Below are 7,290 nucleotides of genomic sequence, written 5' to 3'. Positions count from 1 at the left end.
TGGAGAGTGGGAGTGGGAGAATTTCAGGTGAACAAGATGTCCAGCCAGACCTCAGGCCTCCTAACCACCTTTCCAATAGAGCTGGGGTGGTCTGAAGTCGAGTGACAGGGCCTCTCCACTGCTTTCTCTGCCCATGTTAACCTCCCCCCCACCACACACACACATTAAACTACATAGAATCTAGATTGTGGCAGAACCAGAATGTGATTGATCTGTCATCTCATTCTCCTGCCATGTCTCTCCCAGCAGATTTTCTGGCCCCATGGCGAAGGGGAACCAAACCAGCGTCTCAGAATTCCTCCTCCTGGTACTGTTTGACTGGGTGGAGCAGCGGCAGCTCTTCTTTGGGCTGTTCCTCTGGATGTACCTGCTTGGGGTCCTAGGGAACCTGCATATCGTCCTGGCCGTCAGCTCCGACCCGCACCAGCACCCTCCCCCCCTCATGTATTTCTTCCTCATCAACCTCTCCCTGGCCGATGCCTGTCTATTATCTACTGTTATCCCCAAGATGTTGGCCAACCTCCAGACCCAAGATAAATCCATATCCTACGCTGGCTGCCTGGCCCAAATGGTTTTTTTCCTTCTCTTTGTAGTCTAGACCATTTCCTCCTCATCGGGGTGGCTTGTGATCGCTACATGGCTATATGCCACCCCCTCCACTACACCATCATCATGAACCCACGGCTCTGTGCCCTGATGGTTGCTGGATCCTAGAGTGTCAGTGGCCTTGATGCCCTGGTTCACATATTATTGGTGGTTCACTTATCTTTCTGTACAGACAATGAAATCCTTCTCTTCTTCTGTGAGCCTAATCGGGTCCTAAAGCTTTCCTGCACAGACACTCTGATCAATAATAATAATAATAATAATGATGGCATTTATTAAGCGCTTACTATGTGCAGAGCACTGTTCTAAGCGCTGGGGGGATACAAGGTGATCAAGTTGTCCCACGTGGGGCTCACAGTCTTAATCCCCATTTTACAGATGAGGTCACTGAGGCTCAGAGAAGTTAAGTGGCTTGCCCAAGGTTACACAGCAGACAGGTGGTGGAGTCGGGATTCGAACCCAGGACCTCTGACTCCAAAGCCCGGGCTCTTTTCCACTGAGCCACGCTGCTATCCCTAATATCAATGATGTATTGCTATATGTGCTGGCTGTTGTATTGGCTATTTTTCCCTTTGTGGGTATCGTTTTCTCTTACACCCGCATCATAACCACCATACTGAGAGTCCCATCTGCCAAAGAAATATATAAAGCTTTCAACACCTGTTGCTCACACCTATCAGGGGTCTCCTTATTCTACGGCATTGGTTTTGGGGTCTACCTCAGCCCTGTACCTACCCAAGCATCATGGAAGGGCTCGATCGCCTCCGTGATGTCCACGGTGGTCACCCCCATGCTGAATCCCTTCATCTACAGCCTGAGGAACAAAGACATGAAAGAGGCTCTGAGAAATGTGTTCAGAGGGAAAACTGTCTTCATGCAAAGACTGTGATTCATTCTGCTGCGTCCTGGAAGGAAGCAGGATCTGATGGAACAAGGTTTTGAGTCATGAATCCTATTTGAGTGAGACCGATCACCATTTTTGAGAACAGAACACATTTGTCGAAATCCATTCTTGTTAGGGTCAAGTGCACTGGCCGTCCCCAGTCACCAACGTCATCATCTGCTTGGTGGTGGATGGAGTCTCCTATTGAATCCTAGGTCCTGAGACTTCAGTACTTTAAAACTGTGTAGAGGAGTTAATTTTAGTGCTAGCGGTTTGTGCCGTGCCACTCGCACACTCTTGATGCTTGTGCACACAAAGGTTTTTTTGGAAATGAGCAGGTTCGATTTACGGCCAAAGTGACCAGGACACAGTGCCTATGCTATGTTGTAATGTCAGAGCTTCGCAGTTGGTTGCCTTGCAGTGCTCAATGATCACGATAACCAACTAATTTCAGGATACCTGCTGGATCTGTCTACCCTGCAGATCATCCTCGGTTGTTTTTTTGGTCAGAAACTATTCTTACTGATGGCATAATCCCAGGAGGCAGAACCAGCACCAGAACCCATGTCTCTGGATTCCCAAAGCAGGCCCATGGACAGACAAATGATCAGGCCCTCACACAAAAATTAAAGGTGGGTTTCTATTCTCTGTCATTCACTCTTGGAGGAGCCTATTCACTTGATGATGCCACTGGCTGGAGCTCAGCCTATTCTGGAGAAGAACTGGCTCCAAGGGGAGGTTAGCAGACCAGGGAAAAATGGAAATAAGCCAAAGGCAGCTCTCTTTTTGCCTCCTTGCTCCAAACTGAATAGTGTCATGGGTTGAGACCACAGAAGAAGTTATGCAAAAGGCTTTCCACAAGGAGAAAAAAGAAATAAGTGGATGTTGCTAGTATTGGGGCAACCAAGATTAAGTTATCGGAAAAGGTTAATCTGTGCTTAAACCAGTATTTTGTTAAGTGCTCCCTTGTCTTTCCTCACTCCACTCAATACTCTGTTCGGCTGCCTGGAGCATATTTATAGAAAAAAAGCGTTCAATTTATATTTCTCCATTCCTCAAGAACCTCCAGTAGTTGTCCTTCCACCTCCATATCAAATGGAAACTCCTTTCTATTAGCTTTAAAGCACTAAATTACCTTGTTCCCTCCTCTCTTACCTTGTTGATTTCCTACTAAAACCCAGCACGTTCACTTTGCTCGTCCAACACAAATCTACTCACCGTACTTTGATCTTGTCCATCTCACCACCTACTCCTTGCCCACATCCTGCCTCTGGCCTGGAACTCACTCACCCTTGATATCCAAGAAACACTCACTCTCCTCCCCACCTTCAAAGCCTTATTAAAATCACATCTCCTCCAAGAGGCCTTCCCTGTCTAAGCCCTCATTTCCCCTGCCCCCTCTCCCTTCTGTGTTGCCTATGCCTTTGGATTTGTACACTTTCATTAGTCATTCAGTTGTATTTATTGATCACTTACAGTATGCAGAACACTGTACTAAGTGCTTGGGAATTACAAATCGGCAACATATAGAGATAATCATAATAATGATAATGATGGTATTTGTTAAGCACTTACTATGTGCAAAGTACTGTTTTAAGCGCTGGGGGGATACAAGGTGATCAGGTTGTCCCGTGTGGGGCTCACAGTATTAATCCCCATTTTACAAATGAGGGAACTGAAGCACAGAGAAGTTAAATGACTTGCCCAAAATCACACAGCTGACAATTGGCAGAGCAGGGATTTGAACCCATGACCTCTGACTCCAAAGCCCGGGGTCTTTCCACAAAACCATGCTGCTTCTCAGCGTCCCTACCCAACAAAAGGCTCACAGTAAACACTTCATATTCACTTCACCCTCTTCTCCATAGTACTTATGGACACATCTATAATTTATGTTAATATCTGTCTCCCCCTCTAGACCATAAGCTCCTTGTAGGCAGGAAAAGTGTCTACCAACTCTGTTATATTGTACTCCCCCAAGCGCTTAATACAGTGTTCTGCACACAGTAAACAATAAATATGATTGATTGATTGAAATGTTAATTGCCTATAATCATGGTATTTGCTAAGCACTTACTCTGTTCCAAGCACTGTCCTAAGCCCTCGGGTATATACAATTTATTCAAATCAGATAAAGTCCCTGTTTCCCAAAGGGGGTTGCATTCTGATTATAAAGCCTGGGACTTGGGAACTTTTATATAGAGAGAAAATATGTTTTTGTCTCTTTTCTATAAAGAGGGGTATCTGTGAAATCTGTCTGGGTATGAGCCCATTACCTTGTTTGGGGAGATTATTGAAGCCATTGGCTCTCTTCCCTAACCCACTACTGAACCCTGAGAGAGTAGGTTAGCAAAAACCTTCCCCCAGTCTTCTGGATGCTTCCCGTGCCTCTGGTGGTGCAGTGGGGAGGTTTCACAGATTACCCATTTTTGGGGAGCACTAGCCAGAGGTATTGCCTAATGAGAGAGTGAGAGGGTGAAGCAGTTTGAGTTCTCCTGTTAGCTGAGATGGTTTTGATGAGGGAAGTAAAGTCCTGAGGTATATGATGGTGAAACACCTCGGTTGCCCCTGGTTCATCAGCCCCATAGGGAGCAGGGCAGAGGGGGTACTGTGCCTCCACAGTGGCTACAACATGATATGCCTGCTGTATAATTTCCTGGTACAAATCTGGAGCCAATCTCCTCTGAAACCGATGTGGAACATCACATAATTAATCAATCAATCAATGATATTTATAGAGCAAAGCACTGTACTAAGTGCTTGAAAGAGATTTGGTAGACATATTCCCCATCCACATGGAGTTTAAAGTCTAGACGATGACAGCATTCAGGATATGCACAGCACCTTTCGAAGAGTTGAATGGGCTTTCTTCCATATTACCTCATTTTATCTTCACCCCATCCCCATGGAGATAGGGAGGAGAGGTTACTAGCCAAGTTTAACAAAGGGGGAAATTGAGGCACAGAGAGACTTGGTGACACCTAAGGTCACATATTTAAACATTAGAAGAGCCAGGACTAGGGTCATATCTTCTCACTTTTAGCCTTGTAATCTTTCTACTCATAGAGGAACTTCTATTCTGGTTTCCTAGTCATTAGTAAAGCATCTTACATCACTAGTTTGCCTAAATTCTGGCAAGTACTGGGAACATCTGGCTTTCTTGAGAACTTCAAGTCCCTGATGTTACTACCTAAAATTATAGCCAGTCTTGTCAGCTTGGAAGATAGCTTGTCTGACCCTTTATTTGTTACCAGTTGGGCTTGGTATTCCAATTCTAGTTTAGTCTTTTCAGCAAATTCTGTGTTGTCTTGATGGAAACTAGTTTTGGAATACAATTCTTTTCCTTGAGTTAATTCTTCCAATGCACCTGGCCTTAACATCATTAGAAAGCATTCATTCAGAAGCTGCTATGTAGCGATGGCTTAGATGGTAGAGTATAAACTCCTTGTGGGCAGGGAATGTGTCTTGTGTTTCTGTTTTATTTTCCCAAGTGTTTGGAACAGCCCACAGTGCCCAGTGCTTAGTACAGTGTCTGACACATAGTAAGCACTTAATGGTAATGGTATTTGTCAAGCACTTACTGTGTGCCAAGCACTGTTCTAAGTGCTGGGGTAGATACAAGGTAATCTGGTTGTCCCACGTGGGGCTCATAGTCTTAATCCCCATTTTACAGATGAGGTAACTGAGGCACAGAGAAGTGAGGTGATTGGCCCAAAATCACCCAGTTGGTAAGTGGTGGAGCTGGGATCAGAACCCATAACCTCTGACTCCTCAGCCCATGCTCCTGCTGCTAAGCCGCGCTGCTTCTAAATAAAGGCCCGAAAAACAAAAAACAAAACATAATGATGATGATCATGAAGATAATGATGATCTAATTAATTAATTCATTCATTCATTCAATAGTATTTATTGATCACTTACTGTGTGCAAAGCACTGCACTAAGCGCCTGGGAGAGTACAATATAACAATAAATGGACATATTCCCTGTCCACAGTGTGCTTATGTCTCTTCTCTGATAAGAAGGTTATGGAGAGTATTGGTTGCCATTGACATCATCCTTATCATCATAATCATCATTTCTATTTATTGTCTACTGTATGAAGTATACTGTATTAGGCACTTGACATCAAATCTCATTACATCCAGAGCCCCACCTGCAATCAACAAACAGTGGTCTGATGGGTAGCCTGGATAGGGACCAGGATAAGGCATCTGAATCCCTCCATTATAGCCCAGAGGAACTGGGACAGAGATCAGGCACTTAGTGTTTGTTTGTTTTTTAATTCATCCATCATGCCTATCAAGCGTTTACTATATGCAGAGCACTGTTTCTAACAAGGAGCTTGGGACTTGTGGAACGGTGTCACAGGGGCCCAGAGACTCCTGCAAATATTCCTTCCTTGAGCCCTGTTCCTCCCACACTACCTTGTGGGCGAGGAGACATGATTCAAGATTGCAACAGCCTTGCTTAGGAACTCTGAGTGGGGCAATTCCTGCGGCAAAGAGGAGACAAATAAAAGATAGAAGCCCCTGCGTTGCTCCCCATGGTTTCGGGGGCAACTCTCGGGTTCTTACCCTCTCCGGGTCTTCGGACGTCTCCGGACGCGGCCCGCGCGTTCATACCAGGAAGAGTCAGCCAGAGGTTCAAAGCTTGGTTGCCGTTTATTTGCTATCAGCGGTTACATGGTTGAAAGAGAGAGAGAGCAAGAGAGAGAGAGGGAGAGAGCGCACGTATGCGAGAGAGAGAGCCCCCCCTTTGTCTTGTTCGTCTCTTATACCCCCCATTGCCCGGGGGCAGGGTTTTCTCGGGGGATGGCGTATCGAGGCTTTGACCGCCCTCCAGCCACTAGCCTAACAACAGCTCTGTCCAGTCACGAAGGGTTTGCTCTGGCTCGCCCCCAGCCACCCATTGCCAACCATCGCTGGCTGTGGATATGGCCTTGAGGTTGCCTCCGAGCCTTGCAGGTGCAAGCTTGTTTTTCTTGCCCTGGTCTCTTTATCTCCTGTTGTTGAGTCTGTTTGGCCTTGAGCCGTTGGGTACGGTTTGTGTGCACATACTGCCTGTCTCATCGCCTTCCCCCGCTCCCTACGTGTCCCCCTCCCGTTATGGCGGGGACCGCTAAGGGCGTCCGCGCAATGGGAGCATCTCGACCTTAATCTCGCGGACCACCCGGGCAACAATGGAGCAAAAGAGATGGAGGCACGGGAGGCACATGAGCAAAAGCAAAAACCACTTTTGATCCTTCCGAGGCCCATGGCCACCGGGAGGATCACATACGACCCTCCTCGGGATAACAAAGGTCTTCCGCAAAGCCGGCGCCTAAAGTAAAGGATAAGGAAAAGACAAAAACATCCAGGCAAAAAGAAAAGATAGAAAAATCCAACAGAAAAATTCAAGCACAACTGAGCACACACAACAATCCCCCTCCTCAGCGAAACACAGCGTCCAGACGGCGCTGCATGTCTGTGACTTCAGCTTTGGACAGGCGTGTGGTCGGGGTTTGTAGAAGCATCAGGGTAGATGAAGCACATCAGAGGCAGGCCTTCAGGAGCTGAAAAACACAGCACAGCAAAAAAACAAACCAGCGGCAAGACACACAAATAAGCAACCAGACAAAATCTCACAGGACTGAGGCCTATCCAGTAGACAGTGGATGGCTCGGAATCTTGAGAGTCAGCAGAAACCGACGGGGGAGTACAATCAGGAGGTGAAGCATCAAAAATGGCTGGCTTCACCTGGGAGTGATGGATCCATGAGGGGCGCTCGGCAACATGAACTGCAGAAAAGGAAGACAAGAGA

At 46.5% G+C, this 7,290-nt stretch overlaps 1 pseudogene; it reads left to right on the top strand.

The window, feature by feature from the left end:
• Positions 1 to 361: 361 nt before the first annotated feature.
• Positions 362 to 7,290, top strand: part of LOC119923372 — a 114,329-nt pseudogene continuing 107,400 nt past the window's right edge.

Source organism: Tachyglossus aculeatus, unplaced genomic scaffold (genome assembly GCF_015852505.1).
Source record: "Tachyglossus aculeatus isolate mTacAcu1 unplaced genomic scaffold, mTacAcu1.pri scaffold_181_arrow_ctg1, whole genome shotgun sequence".
Lineage (NCBI taxonomy): Eukaryota > Metazoa > Chordata > Mammalia > Monotremata > Tachyglossidae > Tachyglossus > Tachyglossus aculeatus.
Note: the sequence above shows the minus strand (reverse complement) of the source record. Positions and strands in the feature narration are given on the sequence as shown.